The following is a 21,118-nucleotide window of genomic DNA, read 5'->3' as shown; positions in this document are numbered from 1 at the left end:
GATCTCACTCACATGCGGAATGTTAAAATCTCAAACTCAAACAGGCAAAGACTAAAAGGTTGGTTACTAGGGCCTGGGGCTCAGGGGCTGGGATTAGACAATGAGCATAAAGGTTCAGCCAGACCAGAGGAATAACTATAACTTCTCCACCTGCAACATGGAGAAAATAATATTATCCCTATCTATGGCCCAGGACATTTATGATGCTATAGGCATGTGAAAAAGAAAATTGTGTGATGCTTTGAACGTTAGCCTCAATGTGCTGAATTGTAAGATGGAGTCTGTCATAGCATAATAATCAAATCATTTTTAAAGAAATAGAAAAAAGTAGTGAATACTCAATAAATTACTCATCTGAATCAGTTAGCTATTGCTGCATAATAAATCAAAATATAATAGTGTGGTAGAAAACAACCATTGTTTCTTGTAAGACCACACGCTGTCTGGAAGCTCCTCTCCTGGGGGCTGGACTCACCTGTCACGTGGTAAGGCAATGACTGGAGGAGGTTTCTGATGTGAAGTATAATGGGTCTTAGAGTACAGCGGGTTGTAGGTGTTATTCAGGACACGGAGAAACATCACCATACCGAGTTTCATGATTTTCTGAATGGCATTTGTATTGTTTTGAACTTTTTAATGTTTACCTTGATGGAAATGGGAAGTTGTTCCTGTCCCTAGTTTCTTCAAAGTTTGCCAAAAGTGTCTTAATTGTCTTGATGCCTTTTCGGGGAAGGGGGGAGGTTGCTTTGGTTTTTCAAGACAGGGTTTCTCTGTATAGTTTTGGTGCCTGTCCTGGATCTCGCTCTGTAGACCAGGCTGGCCTCGAACTCACAGAGATCGCCTGGCTCTGCCTCCCAAGTGCTGGGATTAAAGGCGTGAGCCACCACCGCTAGGCAGAGTCTTTACACTCCTACAGGAACCATTCCTTACTTTAACATAGTTTCTAGTTCTTTCCAGGGTCCGCTGCTTTAAATAATGAGCTGCAGGGCTGTTTAATTTTTTATCCCCTCAGCAAATGACAGAGCAGTGTTCATAACAGAGTTTAACTTCAAATTATGTTTTTATTAAGTTTAATTATGTGTATATGTGTGTGCATACATGCGTGTGCATATGTGCTTGTGTGTGAGTGTGCACATGTGAATACAGGTCCTCTTGGAGGCTTGAGGTGTCAGATCTTCCTGGACCTAGAGGTAGTTCTGGCCTCATGACAGGGGTGCTATGAACGGAACTCTGGTCCTCCGAAAAAGCAAGAAGTGCTCTTAACAAGGGAGTCAACTCTCCACTCACTCCCCACCCACCCCCCTTTTATTTGAGGGTCTAACTATGTAGCCTAGGCTATCCTGAAACTGGATGTATAGACCAGGCTGCCATTGCGTCTACTCTGGAATTGAAGGTGCACACCACCATGCACCTGACTCCTGTTTGGCCATCATGGAGTAATTGGTGGTGGACTGGCCCCTCTGCCGCAAGCAGCCATAAAGTTTGGTAAACTGTGTGTGGCAAGTGTTCACCGTCAGGGAAAAAGCATTAATAGGCAAAGGCCTGAATCCTTGAGCTAAGGAAATATAGGAAAAGCCAAGCATCATGTTCACAGCTGCTTTCTGCCTGGGGCACTTTCCAAACCAAAGCAGAGAGTGGACCCCAGTGAAGACTGGAGACTGCAGAGGTAGAGGTCAGAGTGCTGGCTATGAATGTGGCCGGCATCTATGGATGGAGCCACTGGACCAAAAGGAGCAGCACACGGAAGCCTGCGTGGCTACTCTTGTCTTGTAAGAATGCTTTGTCTGCTTTTATGTCTGGGTACCACATGGGTGCCTGGTGCCCCAGGAGGTCAGGAAAGACTGTTGGATCCCCTGGACCTGGAGTTACAGATGATTGTGAGCCACCATGTGGGTGCTGTGAACCCAACCTGGGTCCTCTGCAAGAAAAAAAAATGTTCTTAGCTGCTGAGACATCTCTCTAGCCCTGAAAATCTCTGTGTGATTTTTTTTAGATTTATTTTTACTTTTGTGTATGAGTCTGTGTGTGCCACATGTGTGTGCCAGAAGACAATGTCAGATTCCTTAGAACTGGAGTTATAGATTATTGTGAGCCTCCTGATGTGGGTGCTAGGATTCAAACTTGGATCCTTTAAAAGAGTAGTCAGTGCTCTTAACCACTGACCTAGCTCACCAGCCGCAGAAGGTCATTCTTAAATAACTTCTAGATGTACAGTATGTTTCTACTTTTTTCTTTCATGAATACTATTATTAAGGATTATTTAAACACATTCTTTGAGGTGTCTGTCATTATTGTATCTAGATTCCAGAATAACCTCCAATGATTATTTTCTCCTGGTAGCCATGACCCTGGAAAGTCCCCTCCTATAATACAGAGAACTAAGCCATGTGACCAATAAGATGCAGTTAAGGTCATAAAATACATTGCAGCTTCCACCTTGCTCAGTCCTGGACTATTCATTGTGGAAGATGTCAGATGCCATGTCTTTAAAACTCAAGCAGCCCTGTGGAGACACCTACAATGTTGAGGAATTAAGGCTTGCTACTACTAGCCATCACCAAGGGATCAGGTACTTGAATCTGTCAATATGGAAGTAGATCCTCCTGCCTTGGGCAAGAGTTTAGATGACTGCAACCTTGGTCAATGTCTTTGAAGTGGCTCAGTGGCTCTGAGACAGAACTACCAGACTCCTCAGCTCCAACACTCCTGGCTCATAGAAATTATGCATTCATGTTTACTATGTTTATAGATTTAAATGTTGGCAAAGAAAAGACTAGGAGAAATGAAAACATCAATGCAATGGAGAAATTGTTGACAGAAACCCAATGAACTTCAAGGATAGTGTTGGTGAAAGCTCAGAAGAATAATCTGGAAAATAGCTTTGGAAACCAAAAGAAAAGAGATTTTTTTTTTCTGTAATAGATGGCAATAGAAAATTTAGCAACATTGTCACATAAAACAAGTACAGAGAGCTGGGCCATGGTGGTGGTGCACACCTTTAATCCCAGCACTCGGGAGGCAGAGCCAAGTGGATCTGTGAGTTCGAGGCCAGCCTGGTCTACAGAGCAAGATCCAGGACAGGCACCAAAACTACACAGAGAAACCCCGTCTCGGAAAAACCAAAAACCAAAAAAAACAAAACCAAGTACAGAGAAAAGAGAGAAAGAAAGAAAGGAAGGAAGGAAGAAAGGAAGGAAGGAAGGAAGGAAGGAAGGAAGGGAGGGAGAGGGAGAGAGAGAGGAAGGGAAGGGAAGGAATGGGTGGGAAGAGAGACGAGTTGGTAAAGCCTTTGCTATGTAACCATGAGGACACAAGGTTTAACCCCAGAACGAGACATGGTGACTTCTGCTTGCCATCGTAACAGTGGGAAAGCCGAGAGAGATTCCTGAAGGTTGCTGGCCAGCCTAGCCTACTCGGTGAGTTCCAGGCCAGCGAGTGTCTCAAAAAACCACAACAAACACTGCCATGTCTTCCTCATGTTCACTTCTGTGGACTCCTCCTCTAGAACTGTAAGCCAAAATAAATGATTTCTTCCATTAAAAAGAGATCTGGATGGCCTCTGTGTCCATCACACATGTGTACATAACCACACACAACCACATCTGAAGAGCTGGGCACACACATAACATACACAACCACATCTAAAGAACTGGACACACACACACACACACACACACACCACACACAACCACATCTAAAGAGCTGGACACACACACACACACACACACACACACCACACAACTGCATCTAAAGAGCTGGGCACACACACACACCACACACAACTGCATCTAAAGAGCTGGGCACACACACACACCACACACAACTGCATCTAAAGAGCTGGGCACACACACACCACACACAACTGCATCTAAAGAGCTGGGCACACACACACACACCACACACAACTGCATCTAAAGAGCTGGGCACACACACCACACACAACTGCATCTAAAGAGCTGGACACACACACACACACACACACACACACACACACACACACACCACACAACTGTGTCTAAAGAGCTGGACACACATACACACACCACACAACCGCCTCTAAAGAGCTGAACACACACACACACACACACACACACACACACACACCACTCACAACTGCATGTAAAGAACTGGACACACACACACACACACACACACACACACACACACACCACACACAACCACATCTAAAGAGCTGGGCACACACACACAAGCGCATCTAAAAAGCTGGGCACACACACACACACACACACACACACACACACACACACACACACCACAAGCACATCTAAAAAGCTGGACACACACACGCCACACACAAGCGCCTTGAAAGAACTGGGTGATGTAGCTGAGGAGATGTCCTGGCAGAACGTTACATGGGCTGTTTGGATTCTTCCTGCTCCTTAGAGCAGTATGTGAGAGGAGTGGTAAACGGAAGAAGAACTGTCAATCAGAGAAGACGAGACTATCTGATTCTGAAACTGTTTGGTGACGGGCATAAAAGCGTAGAACGGCTTTCAGTCAAAGATCATCTCACACAAACACGGTCTGTGGGTGAAGTGGAGGTAACTGACTTCACAGTTTGTTTTCAGAATTTAGAAAATGTTTAGCAAATACTTCAGAGAACCACAGTGTTCCTACAAAACCCAAGGTCACTATCTTTCGGCTGTCTCAAAAAAAACCAGCTGTAAAGAGAGACTTATCTTAAAGAGATGTATTGGTGTAGCTTTTTAATTGCCTAAAGGAATAAATCATGCCTCCAGGCCATGTGCAGGAAATGTACAAAGTTTGGGAAGCACGTTGAAGAAACTCTACAGAGTTGAAATGAAGGTACAGAAACCATAAGATATTAAAACAAAAACCCACTTTCAGACACACAAACTTTAATAGACAGGAAAGAGGAGGAGGTACCTCTCCACTGTAAAAATATAGGTTACCTTTAACGTAGTGAGAAAGACCAGAATGCAAAACAGAAATGTAAGGTCTTACAGCCAAGAGCCGTGGACAGCCCCTCCCAGGACAGGAGTGAATCCCAATTAGAGCATTTCCAGCATTTGTCTGATTGGACTTAAATCAAATGTCCTGTTTCCCATTCAAAATGGGGAAATCCATAGCAGCCATCCTACACAAACCCTCGTTCTGTGTCAGAAATGGGAGGGACAGAAGACGCATCTCTTTAGTCACAGATCTTCAGGTGCGAAGGGACTGATACACTGAGGGGCCTCATTTGCCCCTGGACCAAGCTCAGATTATGGGATTCTGGACTGCGCACAGAAAGGATGGGTATATTTTCATGTGTGAGGGACAGGACTCATTGGGGACTACAGAACAGGCTGTAAGAACCAGCCACCTCAATCATCCTTAGTAATTCTTAACCCCCTACCAACATGTACATAAAACTGATCCATGCAACCAACAGGGGGCACTGTTAACACATTGGTGACTTGGTAGAAGGCACACACCTTCCAAGTTAGGGTCTCTCTGATCACTCACTGTGGGAGAAGGCCCAGCCTTGTCTTGAGGACACTCAAACCGTCCTATGGAGAGGCACAGGTGGGGTAAGAGAGAAACCTGCCACCAGTAACCAGCATCAACTCACCAAGCCAGCTGTGTGAGAGGCCTTCAAAGCTGACCCTCCATCCTCAGTCAAGCCTTCCCATGAGCCCAGCCTCGGTCAACATCCGGAGTGGAACGTTACGATGTATTCAGAGGTAGAGTGATGCAGCCAAACTGCTCCTGAGTTCCTGGCCCACAGAAATTAGGAAATAAACGCTTATTGTTTTAAATCATTAAGTTTAGAGTAAACTGTGTTTTAAATGATGGGCAAGACAGCCTTATTTCAATTCCCAGCACCTAAATTAAAAAGCTGAGCCCAGAGGCATGTGGCTATAAGCCCAGCGCTTGGGCAGCAGAGACAGGGGGATGACTAGCACTTGCTGGCCAGTCAATCCAGCTAATTAGTGAACTCGGGGCTCAGGGAGAGATCTTGTCTCAAAAAGTGAGTGAGGCTAGAGAGTTGGCTCAGTGGTTAGGAACATTTGTTCCTCTTAAATGGTTTCATCTCCAAGCACCCACAAAGTGGCTCACAACCATCCATAGGTCCAGTTCTAGGGGATCCGATATCCATTTCTGACCTCTGCAGACACCAGGCATGTATGTATGGTTCACATACATACACACAGAGAAAACACTCATACACATAAAATAAAAAGTCAATAACCTATTTTTTAAAAAAGTAGAGATCAGTTAAGAAAGACATCCAACACACGTGGGCGCATGCACGCACGCACGCACGCGCACACACACACACACACACACACACACACACACACACACACACGGTCAAGTGTGCTTACAGACAGTGATGGGAAAAAACTGGAGCTATTTCTTCATTGCGTTCTACTTAATTCAGCTCCTGCAACAAAGAAGATTCACAAATTCATCCGATAATTCTGACTGCAGAACCCATGGGCACCACCTGTGTAACTCTCAAACATGTACACGCACTTTCATAATTGCTAGTTACTGTGGGGAAGTTGTTGCCGAATCTGAACCCACGATTAGCAGGAGGCAAATAATGAAGCATCTGGTCGTAGAAGAAGTTTCTCAACCTGAACCAGCTCACTCATTACCTGGGTCCCCATGGCCTCTCACACCCCCCAGACATCTCCTCCAAGAGGAATAGGCCAGTTCTCTGCCAACCAGCATCCTGCTCTCTGGGGCACCACTGAGCCACGTTCTCCAATGTAACAAACTCTATCTTCTGAGCCAACTCCTAGCCCTGACTGTGTGGTGTAGCTCTGATGCTTAAGCCTCAAGCTTCCAGGTAACTATGTCTCCGCTCCTCATGATTGCAAGGCCTAGGGACAGGCAGAGCCTGTGTGATGCACAGACTAGCTGCAGAGTTTGGCCATCCTTGGCCAGTTGCCTCAGCCGTGAAGGATTTCCTCTGTGTCTGGTCCAAAGGGGACTCCCCCAAAGGGGCAGGCCCATGGACTCACCCAAAATTGAGTCTAGGCCCAGCTCAACCTGGACTCCAGGAGGATTTCTGGTGGCTAGAGAAAGGCCAGCCTTCCTCAGGAACTGATGAAGCCTGTTCCCATCTACCAAAAGGAGTCATTTCCCTTACCTCCAGCAAAAGGGACATATGGCTTCTGGTTAGCACATATATTTGGTGACTATCAACACATCAAAAGTCCAGGCTAGCATCCTAGCCTTTCTCACCTCCTCCTCACCCCCAAACTCCTCCAGCTCATGGGCTTCCCTCCCCACAGCTACTCACGTTCTAGGCCAGCTGTAACCAGTATTTCTCCCCTTTCAGCCCCTGCTTCTGCTACACTCTGCTACGCTTTCCCTAGTCTCTATCCCCGCTCTTCTCCTCTCTTGCAGGGAGCCCCTAGTCCTGTCCAATCTGCTGGCCATGTTCAGTCTACTTTTCTCTCTCCCTGATCTGGACTCCTCCAGATGCCTCTGGCTGTTCTCTCTCATCCGCAATAAAAACCTTCCCCTTAACCACACCATGGAGCGGCCATGTCGTCAGTTTACACAGTCAGCTGTGTGCCTCTGCCCACTCAATCTCCCGTTCCCTAAAGAGGACATCAGCTCATGCACATGGGGAAGAAACTGGGGGCGTGGAAAGGGCCAACAAGGGAACAGCATCAGTGGTGCTGCAGGGACCGTGTGCATCTCACCCGGCCTTTAGATACTGTTCTCCAGGTACCGAGGGCTAGAGTAATTAATGTCTCATGACATTTGACCTTCCAACCACCTGAGACAGAACTTCCCAAGGCTACTGTGTGTTAAAGTGGAAGGTTGTTTTTTACATCTGCTGGGTAAAATATTACTAAGAGCTTTATATTGGGTTGTACCGAATTGTGTGGAGATTATATACTAAATAAAGCTCTTATCAAATAAAACAGCGACAAAGGATGATATCTGAGTGTTCATCCCTGCAGGGTCTCCAACTATGGAAAGGTGAATGCTGTTAAGAGGAGACCTTGCAAGCACTGTACATGGGACACTGGTTCAGGGGATAGAGGGAGTGAGGCAGGGAGAAAGAGAGAGACAGACAGAGAGACAGAGACAGAGAGAGACAGAGACAGAGAGACAGAGAGAGAGAGAGACAGAGAGAGAGAGAGAGAGAGAGAGAGAGAGAGAGAGAGATTCTCCATATGTAAGGCAGACAAATTGCCTGAAGCTAAAATAGAGTGGCTTGTAATTTTAATTTTTTAACTTAAATTAAAATTAAAAGTAGTTTTTAATCTGTGTGCTTTCTCTAATACGAATTGGAAAGATGGGACCCTCCAGTTTCAGTAGGTAAAGGGGGCCACTCATGGGACTTTCTTGTTCTTGGGTGGAGAACCCCAAGCCAGAGCCTGTCATGTTTACCTGGAGTAAACAGCAACCTGACCTTGCAAGAAACTGAACAACTGAGTTTTCTCTCGTGAGAAAACAAGAGAAAGTTATCCTCAGCACTCCTCCAACAAGGAAGCTATTAAAATGCCACTTCCTGAAATCTCCAGAGCATGGGTTTTCTATCTCAGCCTCATAATTTTTGTAGTCACTCCATTTGTCTCATGAGATATTGAAGACTTCTCAAAATCAGATTTGCAATTGATTGTATTGCAGATTAATATATAGCACTGTTGATACGGTGAGTCAAAGGGAAGGATTTTTAAATGAAATGAAATAAAAATAGTATACTGTGATCTAAGAAAATATTTGAAGACCATAGCTCTGTAGGTAACTCCAGAATAACAAGTGGCGATGAATAGGAGAGAGAGTGGATCGGCATCCTTTGGGGGAACTCAGAGGATCTCATAATTCTCAAGAGTTTAGCCTTGCACATAGGCTTGGGGTGTCGCTCAGCTGGCAGAGGGCTTGCCTAGCATGCAGAGAGCCTGAGTTTGATGGCATATGCCTGTGGTGGCAATGCCTATAATCCTAGCACTTGGTAGAAGGATCAGGAGTTCAAGGTCATCCTCAGCTATAGAGAAAGTTCTAGGCCAGCCTGGGCTACATGAGTTCTTTGTTTGCTTGTCTGTTTTAATCAAAAGGACAACAAAAACCTGCAGCTCGTGTCTGAGGCTATAACTAAGTTACATGCAGACTCTACTACGTGGCTTTCATTGAGCCGGGCAGCGGGTAAACACCACAAGAACATGTGTCAGCCCAGAGAAGAATCTGGAAGATGACATTTTTGCATTCTTCTTAGCAAAAACAAACAATGGCCGAGTCAGTCCAGCACACACTGTGAAGAGCTGACTGCAGGTCCTGATGACCCCCAAATACCAAGCTGCAAATGACTCCTCCAGGCCACATCACACACGGGCTCTGTAATGAACGAGGTACATCTGGGCACAGATTTACTTCCCTAATTATGTTTTGCTTGCTGTACTATTAAAACTTGCCTGCCTTCCCCAGTCACCTCTGGAAGAGAGCGTGGCTGTAGGAGCCTGATGGCAATGAGATAAAAAAGGACTGAGGATGCCCGAGTGTGAAGGGTTTTGTAATGAAAAGATTTATATCCTTGAGTTTGTACCATGGACGAGTTCTCTTTCATCCCTTTATTCCTTTCCTCCCTGCTCTGTGCTTTCTTTTTCTTCTTGAGAATGCAGAGATGGCTCATTAGAAGTATGTAAATGGGGCCTGGGAGTGTGACTGGGTGACTGAGTGTACTTGTTCTGTAAGCATAAGGACCAGCACTCATGTAAAAAGTCAGCCATGGCCTTGCACACCTTAAGTCTGAGTGGCAGAGACAGGAGGGTCACTGTGCCTTGCTGGCCACCCAGCCTAGTCTAAAAGCACTGAGCTCCAGATTCAGTGCAAGAGACCTTTCTCAAGGTAATAGGGGGGAAAGGGACAGAGCCAGATATCTGATGTGTTTCTCTTGCATTCCCAGGGCACACACACACACACCTGTACATACAAATGTGCATAGAACACACACACACACACACACACACACACACACACACACACACACACACACACATTATGGGAAATGTGTTTTGCAATCTTCACAAAATCATGGTTTGTAAGAAAGGAAAGAAAATACTATAATTTATTGATCCCCTTCAAAAGGCTGTATCACATAAATTGTCTATTTTCATCTTCCCCCAAACACTAAAAAATGGACATATTATCAATCTAGACCTGATGCTTGGAAATATTTATATAATAAGCAAAATGTGGCCAGGCAGTGGTGGCGCATGCCTTTAATCCCAGCACTTGGGAGGCAGAGGCAGGTGGATTTCTGTGAGTTCGAGTCCAGCCAGGTCTACAGAGTGAGTTCCAGGATAGCCTCAAAGCTACACAGAGAAACCCTGTCTCGAAAAACTATAAATAAATAAATAAATAAATAAATAAATAAATAAATAAATAAATAAGCAAAATGTTCAATTTTTAATTTGAATTGGCCTTGAGACCTATGGCCTTTCCACTATATAATCAGCTCTAGCCTTTACTATTCCAACCTGCCAGCACCCAGTGAATGTTAAACTGAAACCATGGGAGGTCCCTGTTTTTAAGCTGATCCCTCCATTTGGCCCCAACAGATCAGACCAAACAAAAATGTAGCTGCTCATGTTTCATGCTGTAGAAACAAATGAAACCCAAGGAAATAGATACTCCCCTCCTAAGAGACCAGATTTTCCTGAAAACAAGAAATCCCGGTCTACCTGAATCAGCAGTAAGAAGTGCCCTTGGCTTCAATCCTTGGCATAGCAGCAGCCCAGAGGAGCTGATGCTACACGCTGGCTCCACACCACAGGCTCCACACCACCAGCTCCACACTGCCGGCTCTTCAACACCGGCTCTACCCCACCCTCTCTGCTTTTTCATTCTGCCTGACGGGAGACTTCATTCTATTTGCAGAGCAGAGGCCTCCCTTATTCATGAGTGGTGTCTATAATCCAGTGAGATCTGGAACTAAATTTGCTACAATTTTGTCTTTTGATAAGGACTTTGATGACACTTTCCTTGATGGAGCTTGAAATTTACACACATTGGTTCAAAACCACCACTGGCTAAGGTCTTGGGATGACTCCAGTCTTTAGTTGTCCTCAGGGCAGAATTGAACTCTCCTAACAGCAATAGCTTTGGGCAACTTCTGGAAGGTTTGCTGTTGGTAAAGCTCTGAGCTTGGGTCTCTCATTTTACCTTCACAAACACCTCCTCCTGTGGGATTATGAGCCCGATTTAAAGGGGAGAAAACACAGACTCATACGAACTAGCGTTTCCTGTTTTAATGGTTTCCAAAGAGTGTGAAGCAATTGTTTTCTAACATGAGTGACTCTGAAAAGAAACTTGTGGATGGGAGGGGGGCAGGAATAACAGTTTAAAACCCACCATGCCACACAGACAGAAAGATAGATACTGACATAGAATGTATCTTACAGCTGGGCAGTGGTGGCGCACGCCTTTAATCCCAGCACTTGGGAGGCAGAGGCAGGTGGATCTGTGAGTTCAAGGCCAGCCTGGTCTACAGAGTGAGATCCAGGACAGCCAGGGCTACACAGAGAAACCCTGTCTGGAGGGGGTGGGGGAAGAAGTTGTTCTCTTACAGACTCTTTTCTGGATAATATCATGTCACTGAGAGTGAGGAAACCCGCTCTCCTGCAAGTTCCCACCAGCAGTAAGAATGGCCCTAGGCATAAAGCACCTGCTTGGGGGCACTTGAGTCTGTTGGCTACAGGTTTGGGTTGTGACATCAGGGAGTTCAGGGCAGGAAGGCCAGCCCCTTTGGTAACTGCTGTGTGACTTCAGTGTGTGGTTGGGAGGATTAGATAGTGTTGTGGAATGATCTTTTTGTACACTGTGAAGATGTGTCACTCTGACTGGTTTAATAAAAAGCTGAACAGCCAATAACTGGGCAGGATTTCCTGGCACAGAGGACTCTGGGAAGAAGGAGATGCCAGGAGTCACAGAGGAAGCAGCATGGGCAGTACAGAGTAAAGTTAATTGAACCATGTAAAAGAATGTACATTAAAAGATACAGGTTAATTTAAGTTATAAGAGCTAGTTAGAAACAAGCCTAAGCTATCGGCTGAGCCTTCATAATTAATAATAAGTCTCCATGTCATTATTGGGGAGATGACAGTCTCGATGGAAAAAGTCCAACTACAAGTTAGCAAGTATGTCTGCTTGCCATCGCATGGGGCCTGGTACATGCTAAGCTTAGTAGAGGGCCTTAAGCTGCTACCATGAGAACTGATTCCTACTGTGCTCTTCTGACCCCAGAGAAGGGAATAAAGAGGCTGAGGGAGGGGGCAGCGCCCCACATCTCAAGTCAAAGCCAAACTGCTGTGTGGGGCACCCAGTACTGGGCAGCTGTTTTTCTAGGAAACATTGCTATCAAGTACCCACTGTGTCCCCTCAGTGAACACAGCTGTTGATCCTTGGCCATCTTCCCACCCTTGATAAGGGAGCCTTTAAAGTGACTTAAAGATAAGTCCTGCCTTTGAGCTGAAGGATCCGAATGGGGACAGGGCCATTCACTGGAGAAACAATACTCTACAGAGCTTCCCTCCTCCCAACCACACCACATACACTGTGTGTCCATAACTGCTGCCCTGATGTCTGCCTGGGACCCACTGCAATACAGAAATGCCTCACCGAGTAAGCAGGCCGGTGGATCACTGTGGGACAAGGTCCAGACCAATCCCAGAATCCACCACGGTGCCACAGTAAGAACACCCTCTTGTTCAGGCATTGGGGGTATTTGGGACCTTGCCATTGCTTGCGAACGTGAGTCCCTAAAGGCCAGACTGCGCAGCAGCAGAAAAGTGAGGAAAACCCCACAGAGTAAAGCCGCCATGCAACTCTGCTAGAAGAATAGTCACCTTCATGGATGCTAAAACCCAAAGCCACCAGGAACACTAGAAACAATATTATCAGCAAGTCGAAGACAGGCAAGTGTGTATGGAGGCACAATACATGTTATCACTGAAAGGTGGATGCAATGGTTATAGATGGCAAGATCAAGTGGAAAATAGAAAATGTTTCACTGTTTGGTTAAAAATAGCTATCTGAGCCTGCCTAGTGACCGGTACCTATAACCCCAACACCGAGGAGACAGATGCAGAAGGGCATGATTTTGAGGCCAGTTTGTGCTATAGAGCAAGACCTCGTGTCAACACCAACACACACACACACACACACACACACACACACACGCTCCTCTGAACCCACCATCTTGGCTCCCTGATCTAAAATGAAAGGCTTTTGAAATCCAAACATAGCTATGGATCCAGGTGTGTTTTACCTAGGTCTATAATTAAGACGTAGCCTCCTGCTAATACCCACAAGCCACTGTGTTTAGAAATAGAAGCATTGAAAGTTACAGTTTGCGAATCTTTTTCAGATCTCTCTGTACTGTGGCCCTCTGCCAGCATTCTGTCATTTAATCTATAAAGCTGACGTGACAGCTATACCAAACAAGAACTGTTTGTGGCAGGGGAAAATAACCAGGACATCAATCTGTCAGCATCCTGCCCACACACTCATTGTTGGTTATTAATATTTGCTTGGGTTAAACTGTGACCATCATTGACACCATTAGTGCCTGCGACTAAGTGATGTATTTGAAGAGTCAAGCTTTTGGCATTTTGCAGCTGGGGCCCAAGGATAATCAAAATGCTCATAAACCCACACATGGTCCCAACAGCATATCCTCAAGATAACAAATAATTATGCCAAGACAATGAAACCACAAGTCAAACTCTGATTCATGACTTTCATTATCACATTTCAGGGCTATAGCCATTAACTTTCATTAAAAGTGTCTCCAATTACTATTTGGAGGATTTTTTTTTCTGATACAGTTTCTGATTTATGATGGTTCAACTTGATTTCTAGACTTTACAGTGGTATGAAGGCAATATGCATTTAATAGAAACCACTGGAAATTTGAATGTTGGAATTTCCCTGGCTAGCCCTGTGAGGCATGGTTGTCTCTCAGTACTGGGTAGCAGTCACAGACTGTGAAGACTGTGAAGGAATGCTGGTTATTGACTTCTTCCCCATGGCTTGCTCAGCCTGCTGTCTTACACAATCCAGGACCACTGGCCTTGGGGGGGGGGGGGTCCTGTCTACAGTGGGATGGTCCCCTCCTATATCAATCACCGATCAAGAAAATGCTCCCCCAGGCCAATCTGACAGAAGCAATTCTTTAATTGAGGTTCCCTCTTCCCAGGGGACCCTAGTTTGTGTCAAGTTGACAAAACTCATTAGCACACTCTGCTTTGAAGGAGCCCAACCAAGCTCAAAACTAAGAATTCTTTTCCAGGTTCAAGGTAATATAAAAAATAAGCCACGTAAAGATGGCTATCACACAGAAAATCTGGATTATGTTCTCTTTGATATTTGTAACTGAAGAAAAACATTTGATCACAAAACCTGTTGAGTTAAACCAATATGGATATTTTAAAGGTACCTTGAGTTCAAAATTTGGATGTAAGGATATGTTGCTTTGAAAAGGAGGCTCTGCTTTTGTTTCCACAGAAAGCCAGAGGCTATGGATTTGTTCCAGATTAAGACACATCAGGTTTGACCAGCCAAGACCCCCTGAAAGGTCTCCGATGACACCATGGCCCAGATGATCCAACATCCAGAACAGTTTCAAGGCAACTGGCTCAGACAATACAGCCTCATGGACTATTCCATAATCCTAAAATTTTCTTTGTGTCCCCATAAGATACAGCACCCCCCTCCAGCAGGAAGTAGTAAGAGAAGCTACCCCCAAATTCCCAAATTATATGTAGTTTTACTATGTTAAGGTTAAAACCTTCCTTTTTGAAAAAAAAAGAAAAGGGGAAGTGCTGTGGGATGTTCTGTATGTCAAATGTGTTGCTCTGATTGGCCAGTAGCCAGGCAGGAGGAAGTATAGGCGGGACAAGGAGGAGAGAATTCTGGGAAGTGGAAGGCTGAGTCAGAGAGACACTGCCAGCCGCCACCATGACAAGCAGCATGTGAAGATGCCGGAAAACCACCAGCCATGTGGCAAGGTATAGATTTATAGAAATGGGTTAATTTAAGATATAAGAACAGTTAGCAAGAAGCCTGCCACGGCCATACAGTTTGTAAGCAAAAAAAAAAAAAGAAAAAGAAAAAAGAAAGAATTATTTTCCTAGGGTGGGACCATGCTTCTACCCAGTGCCCCGATGACCGTGCTCTTTACAATCCTTGAGGCAGGTAGATCTTTTCCCTTGTGTTATTCTAGATGTTTCCCCCAGAGACCCTCAGGACACCTGGATCTCAGGACTGTTTCATTCATGTCCAGTGCTAGCTAGCTCAGAATTCTCCACAGTGCCAATGTCAAAAATCCTTCCTGACTTTCCTACAAGTCAGTTAAGACAAACAAACCAAAACCCCTATAGAAAACCAGCATAGTAAAGGAACAATTACAGCCCACTAAGATGAAAACTGAGATATGAAAACATTGCACGATCCATCCCCACTTACAAAGGAAGTGGGGATTAGGACTGCCCTGGAGTTTTTAACCACCATTTGGGGGTGGTGGGGGGATCCAACTTAGTCTTCAGTCTAGTCAGATATCCAGCCAATCTGCTGGTAGTGGTGGTTCCTTTTTCTTCTGCCACAAATAAATTGTTTCTCAAAAAAAAAAAAATGCCACTCTGAGAGTCCACCTCTGGGAAATGACCCTGATACAGCTCTACAAAGCCCTTCAGAGCGGAGGGTGAAAGGCTGGGCAAACCTCAGTTATTAGCCGGGGCTTTTGCCTCCCCGGGAAGCTTTTCTGCTTATTATTTTGCTCCTTGGGTCACAGAGAACCGATTGCTTCCTTTGTGCCTTTTGTCCTACCCCAGCCAGAGTCTTTATTGCCAACTTTTTCTATTTCTTTCACTGCCTCCCAAAACCTTTCTCTCTACAAGACCCTAAAATACCCTGCTAGTTTAGGAACCAGGCCTTCAATGTCTTCCTCCCCCATCACTATCAGGCAAGATTAGAGGGAATAGCATCTCCTTCCACCACAATGTCTGTGTTAAGTGTCTGTGTGTCCGTTTCCTTTCAGGGATCAATGGGACTTGTGTTCCTGCTTCCTCTCTCTATAGAGGCATTTACTTCTTCACTTCGGTGGTGTCAAGTTGGGCCAGTGACAGGGAGGCGGCATTGGTTACTTCCAGTCCGAAACTAAAGATCCATCCTGTCAGTCACCATCACAGCCATCTGCAAAGTTAGCCCCTGTCCGCAAGAGTTTTTCCCTTCAGCCTGAGGCCTGGCAAAAGGGTCCCCTAAAGCAGAGACATGAAGGGCTGTGTGGCAGAGAGAACCACGCCTTCGTGGCCCGCGCCCCTCATATCTGCAGGATGCTGCCAAGCTTTCCAAGGGGTCTTTAAGTCCTAATTCACATCATTCCCTTTCTGTCCCAAATACCATCTTTGCTGTTGTAGAACCATTTGGCTAAATAGAACTTTTCTCCCTTCTTTCCTCTTCCCTGTCTGTCTTATTAGGAGAAAGCACTTTTGTTGATCTTATCCATCTGGGTGGGCAGTGCAAGCATGTGGTGGTCAGAGACCAAGTTCTGGAGTCAGTTCTCTTCTTCCACCACGTGGGGATTGAACTCAGGTTTAGCAGCAGACACCTTTAACCACTGAGCAGTTTTGCTGACCCCTCCAATTCTCTTTCTGAATTATCCAGTACAAAATCAATTATGTACAGCCCGGGAGGTCGCTGTTTGGTGACTAGGGAAGAAATGTGGTGGCCCAGAATAGGAGGCCAGTACCTAAAGACGGACAGCACTTGATGAGATAAGTGAATACAGTATAGATTGTGGGGCTCAATCTGCCCCACCCCTGAATTCATGTGTTGAAATTCTAACCTCCAAGACCCTGATACTGGCAAGCCAGGCCTTTCAGAAGGTGATTAGAGCATGAGGGCAGGGTCATCATGAATGGGGTTAGTGTCCTTAAACAAGAGATATTAGAGCCCATTTGCCCCTTCCTCAGAGGACACATCTAGGAGGAAACAGAACATTCCAGACACGAAATCTGCCAGACCCCTGACCTTGGACTGACGAGCCCCCAGAAATCTGAGAAATAAATCTCTGTTGTTTAAAAGGCACCCAGCTCATGGTGTTTGTTACAACAGCTAGAACCAATTAAGACAGCATGCTTAAGAGTCCAAGGAAAATCAGAAATCACAATCTGATCACTGTTGAATTGAGTTCCCCTTCAGAAAGGCTAGCAACACAGTGCTTATTCCTAAAGACGTGGAGTCCTTCTTAGTAATAAGAGTGTGCTTTCCTTTCGCCCACAGCTCAAAGGGGTTTATACACGTCTGTTAAACTAATTTCCCAACAGCAGGATGCCACAGGGGTATGACTTGATCTAATAATCCAGCTGCAGCAGGAAGAAATGAGATACACATGTGTAGAGAACAGGTCTCATCTCTTTGAGGTCATGTCACTTAGTGGTCTGAATAATTTGTCTCATTATTTTTTCCAATCTGGTTTTTATTTTTTAGGAGAAAAAGAAGCTTTGAATGTCAAAGGGGCTCATTTTGTCACAGTGGTTAATACACTTTTACATTTTGTAACTACCTCAAGATAAAGGACTTCCTCCCTCCCTCCATCCCTCCCTTCCTTCCTTTTTCAGACAGGGTCTCACTATATAGCCCTAGCTGGACTAGAACTTGCTAAGTAGACCAGGTTGATCTCGAGTTTTATTCACAGAGATTTAGCTCCCTCTGCTTCCTAAACTATCATACCTGGCTTAGGAATTTGACATCCATGGAGCAAAAAAAAAAAATCCAGACCATGTGCTTTTATAGATCTGCATAGAGACCCAGAGATTGACAGAGCTAGAGGAGGGGTGCCAGCGTGTGAGTGTCTTACCATTAAGGTTGTGGTTATAAAGGACCACGAATTTATTGTCTGTGGAAAAGAGAAATGAAGGCTCAGTGGTGGCTGGAACGTCCATCCCAAACTGTTTCAGAGGAAGCTGTTTCTTCTAGGGACAGAGAGGGCACTCACATCTTGGACTCAGCTCCCGATCCTTTGATTCAGAGTTGGTCCTTGAAGGCTTAAGAAGTATCCTTGTCCCCATAGGATCTTCCCTCTCTGGTTCTCAGGAAAATCATCTGTGAAAGGCTACGCGATCCAAGAGAGATTCAGAGCACAGTGGCCTAAGCCATCTGCAATCACCGTAACCAGGGCTGAGCACCTGTTTGGGATCACATGCTTCTCTGGAGCCTGAAAGGTCATGATGATAAGACATGGCTCTGCTCTTTAGGCTAGAGGACAGACAAATGAGTCACTGTAATTTGTGAAGTGAGCAAGCTACAAAGAGATAGAAATAAAAGTAGGGGCTGACGAAGGCCGAAGGTCTGGGCTCCAGGTTCACAGAGGGTGTAGCCTTGAACCTGCACCGTGGAGGAAGCTCTGGAGGAGCAACAGGAGACTGGATCCGGGAGCTTAGAGTTTGTTTATTACGATGATTTCTTCATATTGCTCCGACCAGTAAAGTAGTGGGTTTTTTTTGTTTTTCATGGAAAAGGGTAAAAATTCACCCCTCCCCAAAACATCCAGTGGCAAATGACTGCAGTATCTAGGCAATACTTCTGCGGTGATGGACACTTTGCCTTGTTTTCTGTGTTAGTCACTTTCCTCATCACTATCACGGCATACCTACCATGACATATGCCACAGATACCCCGCAGAAGCAACTTCCTGGGGCAAAGACTGCTTTTGGCTTAGGGATTTCAGTGCACCGTGGTGGGGAAGGCAAAGCCACGAAGTTTGGTAGAATCATGAGACAACCAGGCTTCACCAGGTGGTAGAACAGGAAATAAGCGGTGTAACCACCAACAGCCCACCTGTAAGGACCTATTGTGGCCAGCAACCTCCCAAAATGTCACACCAGCAGGGGACCAAGTGCTCAGACTCATGGGAGCTGTGGTGGAGTTCCTATTCAGATGATCACATTCCCTTCTGTGAATCTTAATATAGGACTGTACTCATGCTGCATATTTACAACTCTGCACCTTATCCCTTCTGCAAATGATTCTGTCATTAATTAACTTAAGAAATCAATTATTTGATAGCATCTTAATGTTCCACCAAACAGACTTCTTTGTAAGCATTATCTATTACGAATTTTACTCCATGTTTTCGGACACACAAAGGATGTTTCTGTGTGTAACTTTTTTTATGTTTTAGAAGTTGAAATCCTGGGTTAAGGTTTATAAAAATTATTAGTGTGCTTGATAACTATCTATATTGCTTTCTAGACAGCTTGTGCCTGCACCAACTTAAATTACCCTTATCAGTCTATGACAGTGCCTTAGTTACTAAACCCTTATCAACACGGCAGAGAATTGTTAAAAATAGGTTTTCATAAAATAAGTTTTCATTAAAATGAACTAATATTAGATGCACCACTCACTGAAACGGTATCACTTTTTAATTTGACAGGAAAAGTCTGCATTTCTTTTCTCCCTAGTAAAATTAGATGTGTTCTTACACTTACTAGATGGTTGAGCTCGGCTCTGGGGACCGTTGGCTCTTATCAGCTGTCTATCAAAGAGCAATTGGTCTTTAAAAGTCAGTGTATTTGCTAGGTGTTGATGGTACATGCCTTTAATCCCAGCACTCGGGAGACAGAGGCAGGCAGATCTCTGTGAGTTCAGGGCCAGCCTAGTCTACAGATCAAGTTTTGAGACAGCTAGGGTAACACAAAGAAACCCTGTTTCAAAAAAAATTATTAGCTGAAAACATTCCCCCAGTGTGTTGTTTCTTTCTTGTAGCTAGAGTTTTCCTGCCTTGCCCACAGTCAGGACAAATCTTTGTCACCTGCCAGTCCCAGAGCCGCTCAGACCCAACCAAGTAAACACAGAGACTTATATTGCTTACAAACTGTATGGCCATGGCAGGCTTCTTGCTAACTGTTCTTATATCTTAAGTTAATCCATTTCTATAAATCTATACCTTGCCACGTGGCTTGTGGCTTACCAGCATCTTCACATGCTGTTTGTCATCATGGCGGCTGGCAGTGTCTCTCTGACTCAGCCTTCCACTTCCCAGCTTTAGTCTCCTCCTTGTCCCGCCTATACTTTGTAGCTTGAGTTTTCCTGACTGGCCCACAGTCAGGACAAATCTCTCTCACCCGCCAGTCCCACAACCGCTCAAACCCGATCAAGTAAACACAGAGACTTATATTGGTTACAAACTGTATGGCCGTGGCAGGCTTCTTGCTAACTGTTCTTTCAGCTTAAATTAATCCATTTCCATTAATCTATACCTTGCCACGTGGCTTGTGGCTTACCGGTACTTTACATCTTCCTTGTCCTGATGGCGGCTGGCAGTGTCTTCTGACTCAGCCTTTCACTTCTCAGCCCTATTCTCCTCCTTGTCCCGCCTATACTTCCTGCCTGGCCACGGGCCAATCAGTGATTTATTTATTGACCAATCAGCAACACATTTGACATACAGACCATCCCACAGTAACTTCCTGCCTAGCCAATGGCCAATCAGTGTTTTATTTATTGACTAATAAGCAACACATTTGCCATACAGAACATCCCACAGCACTTTCTGTTTTCTATGTGATGTACTTATGGACAGTCAAGGCTTTGTGGTCAATTTTTTTGTGTGTGACCAATTTTTTCAGTCTTTTTCTTTGTGAGTTTTTTCAGATAGAATTTAAAGCAGTCTGAGGCTGGACTTGGTCGCACAAGCTTGTTATCCCAGGTACCGGGGGGAGGAGGGGTCCTAAGGCAAGAGACACCAGCCTAAGCCCTGCCTGCTGGAGCTATGGATTAAGCTCAAGGCTGTCTAATGAGAACCTGTCTTGAAGAGCTTTGACAAAAGGACTGGGCCTTTAGTTAGTGGTAGAGGGTTTCCACGGGCTAGTGAGAAGCTGTTGTTCACTTGGATATTTTCCAACTATCTTCTTGATTTCCATTTTAATTCCATTATGTTCAAGGATTATTATTAATGTGATTTCTACAGCCCTAAATTTGTTAAGGTGTGTTTTACAGACTAGAATGTGTATCCTACTTTTGCCAAATCAAGTATTCTAGTATAGGTATCAATTAGATCAAACTGGGTAATGTTTCTCCATGCTAACCATCTCACAGCCCGTGTATTCTATCAATTGTGAAT

The 21,118-nt window shown here is 45.0% G+C and overlaps 1 long non-coding RNA gene across 1 annotated transcript in view; it reads right to left on the bottom strand.

Moving 5' to 3' along the window:
• LOC128106541 (uncharacterized) overlaps nt 1-5,744 on the bottom strand; it is a 51,893-nt gene extending 46,149 nt beyond the window's left edge. Inside the window, exon 1 of the long non-coding RNA XR_008216808.1 lies at nt 5,597-5,744. This is a non-coding gene — a long non-coding RNA (uncharacterized LOC128106541). The remainder of the gene's footprint in view (nt 1-5,596) is intronic.
• Between the last annotated feature and the right edge of the window lie 15,374 nt (nt 5,745-21,118).

This window comes from Peromyscus californicus, unplaced genomic scaffold (genome assembly GCF_007827085.1).
Source record: "Peromyscus californicus insignis strain IS unplaced genomic scaffold, ASM782708v3 Scaffold_9__1_contigs__length_137607984, whole genome shotgun sequence".
In the NCBI taxonomy this organism is placed as follows: Eukaryota; Metazoa; Chordata; class Mammalia; order Rodentia; family Cricetidae; genus Peromyscus; species Peromyscus californicus.
This window is presented reverse-complemented; position numbering and strand designations above follow the sequence as displayed.